Below are 8,442 nucleotides of genomic sequence, written 5' to 3' on the forward strand. Positions count from 1 at the left end.
TGAGCCTCTCTGTAACGGCAGCTGTTGTTTCATTTAGTTACAGAGAACAGAAATACTCCTTTTTTTCTTCTCAGATATAGCCATAAATACTCAACAGAATGCATCAACTCCAGATCACTGTGCCACAAGGCTGATTTTATTTTTTTATTTTTTTGTTTTTCTTTGGTTTCTTTTGAAGTCATCTGAACAGAGGAGGGAAGTGATTTGGGACATACGCTGTGCCTGTGATGGAACTCTTTTTTTTTTTTTTTTCCTCCAGAGTTTTGAAAACATCTTCAGAGTGTGCAAACCAGTTGCATCATTATTCTGTTTACTTTAGACAGCATTCATTCTTTTGAAGAAGCTACTAATGTCTTGAGTGATCCAGTCTGAACATAATTTATTTTTTTTTTCTTCTAATGAAAAAGGTGCAAGGCATGAAATGATTTGTTGACCATAGCTACATCATTGTACTGTGATGCTGTCAGCTCCACTAGCAGTATTTATGATGATGATGTCCTATGAAGGATGGGCAACTGTACTTTAAGGTCTACACAAGGCTTTACTATACTAAAAGAATGACATGAAAACTGACCACAAATGTGTAGTTAAAGGTAACAGACTGCAGTATTTCTAACTCCTGGAAATTTAATGGAGCATTACGGAATTAAACTCCCTATCATGTTATCTGGGGGTTAATGGAGCAGAGCAACTCAGACTAGAAGAGATGCACAGACCCTGAACAACTAGAAGTCCATAAAGAGGCACCCAGCTAGATGCTTGCTACCTTGCAATATCCTTCTTCAACAAGCAGCAAGAGGGCAAGATGCAGCATGTGACCAAGGACAACCCTACTGTACTCAATGTCCTGGCAATCACACAATTCATTTAACTGCTAACAGTTTTTAGCACATTATCCTCATATAGGCACATCCAGATAGAAAGATGATGGGAAACATTTTTTCAGTGACTCAGGTTATCTGTATGCTTAATGAGGGGGAAAGCTCTGCCTTCCTTCACATAAATAAATAACCACCATGTGCCTAAAATTCTGTCAAAATTATAAATATTTTATATGAAAATGTTTCAAGGCAGATGGTTTATCTAAAAATAAATGCTATTTCATTTCAGTGAGAAGTAAAAACATATCTGAAGACATTAAAATGGAAAAGAAAAATACTTGGGGAAGCTGCTTCAATTAGAATGGCATTAAAGAGTTCATTATTCTATCTCAAGTTAAGTAGACATGATGTCACGCTAGCAGACTGGTTTTAATTTGTTCCAAATACTCAGTTGGGATTATTTATATCTCAATATTTCTTGCAAAGATACTTGGAGTTAACTATCTTTCCTGAAAAGCACAAAAGGCTTTTGTTGACTGAATTGGGGTGAAGAATATCCACATGTATGTTTAATTAAAATATAATGAGCTGTTTAAATTGGTTACTCTTAAGCTTCTCCAACTCAAAACTGATTCTGGCACTATCATTTTATAAAGAAGTCTTTTTAACTTTTTTTTTTTTCCTGACTTTGTGTTTTCTATTCGCTGTTCAGTTCTGGAAGAAATTTACAGAATGGACTAAGAACCTTGTTTACCCCACAGTTGTAGGTACTCTGCTGCAGTTTGCTATCTCTTCAGACATAGTAATGCAACTCTTTACCAGAAGGCCTTCTTAATTTTTTTCTTTTTTTAAAATTATTATTATTACTTTTTTTTCCAAGTAATGCTTCTTACTTAGCAGCCACACGTGCTGTTGTTCTAGTACAATGGAAATGAAGTTTCTCAACAGACTAAACCAATCTAAACCAGCTTTGCCATGATCCTCCTGCCCTTTCTCTTGTGTTCTCCATTCCTCTCATACTGGCACTGATGATTCCCAGTGACTCAGAGCTTGTTCAGAGAACTTAAGAGAAATCTATTAGGGCTCTCCATAGAGTTTCAGAGCTAGCACAAGAGAGGGGGTGGGGGATTCCAAAGCAAAATATTAAATTTGATTATGTCTGTGCTCAGATTGGCTAAATTGGTCACAGAATTGAAACTTGAGGGTATGGCAAACGTTAACATTGGGGATACAAGCTGCCAGGGCAGAAAAGAAAACTGGAAACTTCTGAAGCTGGCTTTTACAGCAATACCAGCATCCTGAGTAATTTCATCCACAGGGTTAAGATCAGCACAGATGGAGCCCAGAGCCACTCGTAACATGTTCTGTCACAATTGGACCACCTCCATGTCCCCATGTTGTCTGCTGCAGTACAAGCAGAGGACCAGCAGATTTTCCACAGGTAAGTGACTGTCTTCTGAAAGAAATCTCTATGGGTCATGTTCAGATGGGGAAAGAATCCAAAAACTCTCATAAAGTAGCATAGTTATTGAAGACACTGCCTGTTGTATCACTTAAATGCTTGAGCTGCTGTCTTCCACCTTTTTCATCCTCCGTTATTAATAAGTATTAACCACTAGCCCTGTTAGTTGAACTCTTTCTTCAGGTGATTTTTGTCTGAGATAGTTTTCGTGCTTTTTGCAAGCAAACCTGTAGATCATAGTGAGCATTCTGGATTCATGTTCACCCAGTAAGGCTACTTGTGCTCATGTAGAAAAAATACACTCAAGCCTATGAGGACAATATCACGTCTGATGAATGGAAGAGAACTGTGGAGTCCCTTGGCAGACATAAAAGAAAGTTTAAAAAACTCTTTCTAGCAATGTTAAGAAGTAGGTTTAAAAGCAAGCAATGCCACATTCTCAGTATTTATGCTTTAAGGGGATAATAATTTCAGAATAAATTCAATCACTGTTCAAGGTTGAAAGGGTTTCTTGAAAAAGTCTTAGACAACTCATTAGGGACAAAATTAACAGTGGCATGGCAGATTTCAACTACGTTACGTACAAATTAATCTAAAAGAACAAGGAACAAAAAAAGTCAAAATGATGTCACTTTTACAAGTTAATTGCTTTGGCATGCATATTTCTGTGTTACTCCATAATAACTGCCATAAATTTAAAGGCTCAATATTTTTATTTCAGTGTATTTGGCCTGACTGTGAGGACAAGGATCAGTGGGAAACGTTAAGTATGCTTACTCAGAAAAAAAAGTCTAAAATATCACTGTGTCCTCTGGATCTTAAAATAGGAAGGAAAAATGAATTAAATTCTGGCTATGACCAAATGTGGATGACAATAGTTAATGTGGGATTCCCATTTCAGTAGAAATTTACTTCAGCATCAGCTACATTCAACAATAGAAGGAAATAGTGGAAATCAATAGCAGGATTTCCTTTGACAATTCAGTTTTATTCTTTCTTCCCTTAAGTCCCTTTATTCTTGCCCAGTAAAAATTGTATACATCAATGGCAGCTGGAGGGAATGCAACTTCAGGTCTCAAAATACCTCAATCTATCAACAAGGAGGTGTGGTAACTGGTTGCTGCTGTCATACAGGAAGGAAACTGTAGCCTTCACCTTGAGCCATGAGAAGCAAGTCAAGAAGGGGACACTCATGCTTAGACAGAGAACACATGGGGGTCAAGATCCAGAGGAAAGTTGTGAGTAAAAGATACTGTCATGTGAAGTTGCTTAGTCACTTGTTTCCAGCAGATACTGCTGAATATGTAGATATGTTCACAACAAGAAACTGAGATGCTGCCTGCACCTGCACTAGCAGGAGTATCTCTTTAGAAATTAAACTTCCCTCTTGAAGATTCATCCTCTCCACTTTTTTTTCATGGTGTTGTGAGCACACTAGGAGCTGAACTAGATCTCACTTTTGGGTTTTAAATGTAACCAGTTTGATCAACACTGTCATCTTGTCATTTTGGAATGAAAAAACTGCAAAAGGCAATAATGGCAGATTCATTTCAGAAGGGAATTCCTGATATCATTTTTGTTTACAAGACTGATGCTCCTACAGTAGCTTGTTCTCCTCTGCTTCACTGGAGAACAAGTCATGAGACAAAGATCCCAATAACAGGAGGAAGGGAGATATGCTGCACTTGGGTCAGAATTACTGCAATGGACTGCTGTAGGTTGGATCCTGTTACTCACTTCGGGGTCACGCCAGGGAGCTCAGTCTTCCAATCAGGGGCTGTGTGATCACAGCTAGGATAGCGCTGAGAATGCCTAAGCTGCTACAGTGTGACAGAAGCTCTCCACTGTGATCAAAACCATCTGTGCAAGAGAGTACATAGCTTAACCACATAATACATCTCCAAATAAAGTCTTTCCTATCCATTAGCTTTATGATTTTTGAAGTTACTTATGAACAAAAGCTAGGAAAGAAAAAAAAGATTATAAGACAAGAATATCATGTTCAGAGTTGTGGAAAATTAATACCAGTTTTCTGTTTCATTTGTTTTTCAGAGCTCTACTGTATCCCATTGTTGCACTATGTGTGCAGCTAACAGCAGTATTGCACAAGGCAGCTGAAGGATACTGAATCAACAATTAGATGGCTGCCTGGCTTCTCTTGAGTTAGCAGCAGGGTCTAAAGAAAATACTTGTAAGAGCTCAGAAAGATTACTGTGAAGGAAAGTATCGTATGTAATTGTCTTCTTACCCACTGCACAACAGCAACAAACACAAACCTTTAGAAATACAAGTCATTTTTCTTTAGAAGACTGCAGGAAAAGCAGTGCTTTTTAGAGGAAATGTCAAAAAGGAAGCTGGCAAAACTCATATTATGCCCCGTTCTGTTGACACATCATATAAGAAACACAAAGAGAAGTTGACCATCTTACACAACAACCAGACTATATTTATTTCATTACATCCTGTATGAAATATAGCTAAATGTACTCACTAAAAAAAGTAGTTAAACAGTTTTGTTATGAAAACTTTATTAGTGTTGTGGCTTGTATACAGATAGGGAAAGGAAATCTAGACTTCTGGCTGGAACATCTACCTCAACCCACAGAATAGTTGGGTTTGAAAGAGGCCTCTGGAGATCCTCCAGGCCAGCCTCCTCCCAATGCTTGTTCCCTAGAGTAGTTTGCACAGGAAAACATTGAGGTGGGTCTTGAATATCTGCAGAGGAGACTCCACAGACTTTCTAGGCAACTTACTCTAGTAATCTGTTACTCTCAAAGTAAAAAGAGTTTTTTCTCATGTTCATGGTTGGTTATTTGCATTTTAGTTTGTACCCATTGTTCTTTTGTGGACCACCACTCAAAAGAATCTGACCCCATTTTCATGGCTCCAGCCTCATAGTTATTTGTAGGCATTGATGATAAAGGTTCCCCTCAGTCTTCTCTTGTCCAGGCTGAATAACCCCAGGGCTCTCCACCCTTCCTCATAAGGGAGATGCTCCAGGCTCAAATCAATCCTCTGGACTCTAGAAGTTCCCCATTCCCATCTTTATTGAACTGTGTAACCCAGAACTGAACATAATAATTGAGATGTGGCCTCATCAGGGCAGAGCAGATGGGGAGGATAACCTCCCTTGACCTGATGGCCACTCTCTTCTTAATGCACCCCAGAATACCATGGGCCTTCTTGGCCACCCAGGCACATCTCATTGTAACATGTTGTCCACTAAGACACCCACGTCCTTCTCCACAGTGCTCCTTTTCAACAGCTCAGCCCCTAACCTGTACGCAGTTATTTTTCTCCAAGTTTCAGACTCTTCACTTGCCTTTTTTGAACCTTGTAAGGTTCCTCTCTGCCCAACTTTCCAGCCTGTTTATGTCTCCCTGAATGGCAGCACAGCCTTCTCTTGTGTCAGTCACTCCTCCCAGTTTCGTATCATCAACAAACTTGCTGAGGATGCGCTGTCCCTTCATCCAGGTCACAGATGAAGATGCTAAACAAGACCAGACTCAGCACTGACCATTGGTGAGTGCCTCTAGACCTGCAAATAGATTCTGTGTTGTTGATCTCAACCTTCTGTGCTCTGTCAGCCAGCCAGATCTCAATCCACCTCAGCCAGTTTTCAGTCCACCATACAATGATATTCGGACTTATTTGATAATGCTTAGAATACTTAAGAATATGTTGATCTAGATAATTATAAGAATTTCATCGATTTCTTCATTTCCTGATTTAACATTAAGGTTTGGGTGTTGTTATTGTTTGTTTTTTTAAATTCTTTTCATTTTTTGTGATTTTTTTTTTTCCTCAAAGAAAATAAAGTAAGATACCCATCAAGCGTTAGCTACTACCATTATGCATTATACCTGGGAAGAATATTCAGAGGACCAATTTGAATCCAGTATGAAAAAACATTAATGTTATTGGTGCTGAGATTTTTCTGTGATCCACTAACAGAACAAGGACTGAGACGAGGTCTTTTATTTCTTCCTTTCTAACTCACTGAGCCAATAACATGCCACTTGACTGCAGCTGGTAATTAATATTTTTCAACCAGCATCCAATTCTCTATAGTAAAGCTCTTTATTTTAAGAAGAATTATTTATTATGATTGCTACTATTATTTTGGAAAAAAAAAACAGTTTGTAAAATCTATGAAACTGCATGATTTTTCCCTGGCTATCCAGAATTACACATTCATGAGGCAATCCTTATATGACTATTTTCATTCACACTAAATAAGGAATCTTTCTCTGTAATGCTGCAGCTCTTGCTTTTGATTATTTCCATAACTAATGACTTCTGGGAAAAAAAAAAAAAAAAGAAGTCAGATCAAGTAACAAAACCTATTTTCCTCTGGTTCTTATATCTATTGAAAGGTGCTTACTTATACTTTGTCAACTTCCATCTTTCCATCAGAACATACTGTAGTCTGATTCTGGGGGAGGGACATGGAACATTTGCACACAGGGGCCAAAGCATGCATACAAACATTAGACACTGTTAAGTCACTCTTTGATTACTCTTCTGAATGTTGTTAATAAAAGCTGTTTTCTTCCATCGGTGATCAAAGCCTCCCTTAAGACTACATGACTTATGTAAAACTGAACTCACAATCCAAAGCCTCAAAGGAAACATCCAGAGCACGCATGCACTAACCACTGCTTTTCACAATGTTTCTCAATGACTGATCTCAGCACAGATCGATGGATATATCAAATCTGATATGACTGTACTACAACTGGGGCTTAAAATAAGCAAATAGGCATGTTTGGCCCAACTTGCCTCTCACACTCAGATCAGTGAAGATTAAGACTTACACTGGATTAATTTTTTCTGACAAATATTAGAAGTTGTACCAGTTTCTAGGAAACCAAAGGTTCTCATGATACTGTAAGTATTTCTAAATTCTAGGTTTAAAGCTTTTCTTCTTTAACTTAAACAGCAGTCAAACATAGCTTTCAAGAGACTCACAGTAAAGGTGTGATCCTTTTAAAAAAAAAATCAAATAAATTTTTAAAAAGAAGAAAATTGTGCACATCCAGCTACTTACCAGGAAATCATACAATATTCTTGATTACTGAGTTGTTAACATACAGGACTAATATTTTCTACTCACATTATACACCCACTTTACCTTGTACTCTTGAGAAACCTTCAGCCCTCTTATAACTGTTTGCCAGTATCGTGATGAAACCTGATAGGTGACTCAACATCCTCTAATGACAACAGAAATTTTCCCATGCTTTAAAGGATTGCTTTTTAATTTCCTTTTGACTGTGTAAAATAAGCGGAACATTATTTTGTGTTCAATTTTCCTTGAGAGACTCATTAAGGGTTAAACAATCCCACAAACCATAACATGAACTGATTTGTGATGTTTAAAAGCTGGTAAAAATAGACACTCTTGTGATTTCATTTTCTTTGCTACGTATTTACCTGTGTTACACAGATAGACAACTATCCAGATTAGGCAAGTAGATATCTGATGTATAGAAGGAAGAGAGGGAGAGAAAGAAAGGGAAAAGGAGAGATTGGTATGATCAAAAGGACAAGAAACACTGATTTCAAAGGTTGGGAACTTTCACTTCAGTAATAGTATTAGAGTCCTATATGAACTGGATGGATTGAGGGCATTACTGTTGACTAAGCAGTTTAGAGAAAACAGGCTCAGGAAAACAATTTTAGAAACCTTTTTCTTTGATAAAAAAAAATGAAGATTTGAGATACATTTCAAGATCCTAGATGGCTTTTGCCAGATTAAGTTCCTATTGAACATTGTCATCACACATATAAGTCACTGGGAAAAAGCATGAGTGAAGTCGTAAGAGTGAGTTATGTGTTGCCAGCTCTATAAGGAGAGAAAGGATATTGCCAGGTCGTCACCATTAACAAGTTCTCAGACTTTTCATGCATGCTGTGAAGGATTAGGTCGTTGTGTTGAAGCTGCAGTGCATTTCCTTCCCAAACCTGAGAAGGAAACAGAAGCACAAGGGAACAAAAGAAGCAGCAGAAGTCCAGAGACAGTTCCATTATAATCACATGTGACTCTGCAAAATGTTTCCCTTCTCTTCCTCCATAAAAATACCTACATTAAACAGAGATAAGAAGCTTCTCAAGAAGGAGGACTTCAGTCTTTCGTGGTTTTGCCTTTTTTTTTTT

General features: G+C 37.9%; 2 long non-coding RNA genes across 4 annotated transcripts in view; one reads left to right on the forward strand and one right to left on the reverse strand.

Annotated features, from left to right (window-relative positions):
- LOC109368219 overlaps positions 1–6,575 on the forward strand; it is a 13,175-nt gene extending 6,600 nt beyond the window's left edge. Inside the window, exons 3-6 of one of the 3 annotated variants that reach the window (XR_002116021.1) lie at positions 2,140–2,262; positions 3,005–3,050; positions 3,418–3,521; positions 4,336–6,575. This is a non-coding gene — a long non-coding RNA (uncharacterized LOC109368219). The remainder of the gene's footprint in view (positions 1–2,139; positions 2,263–3,004; positions 3,051–3,417; positions 3,522–4,335) is intronic. The other 2 variants (XR_002116020.1, XR_002116019.1) reach the window with 2 other exon arrangements.
- A 740-nt stretch (positions 6,576–7,315) lies between these two features.
- LOC109368220 overlaps positions 7,316–8,442 on the reverse strand; it is a 3,106-nt gene continuing 1,979 nt past the window's right edge. Inside the window, exon 3 of the long non-coding RNA XR_002116022.2 lies at positions 7,316–8,250. This is a non-coding gene — a long non-coding RNA (uncharacterized LOC109368220). The remainder of the gene's footprint in view (positions 8,251–8,442) is intronic.

This window comes from Meleagris gallopavo, chromosome 6, assembly GCF_000146605.3.
Source record: "Meleagris gallopavo isolate NT-WF06-2002-E0010 breed Aviagen turkey brand Nicholas breeding stock chromosome 6, Turkey_5.1, whole genome shotgun sequence".
Lineage (NCBI taxonomy): Eukaryota > Metazoa > Chordata > Aves > Galliformes > Phasianidae > Meleagris > Meleagris gallopavo.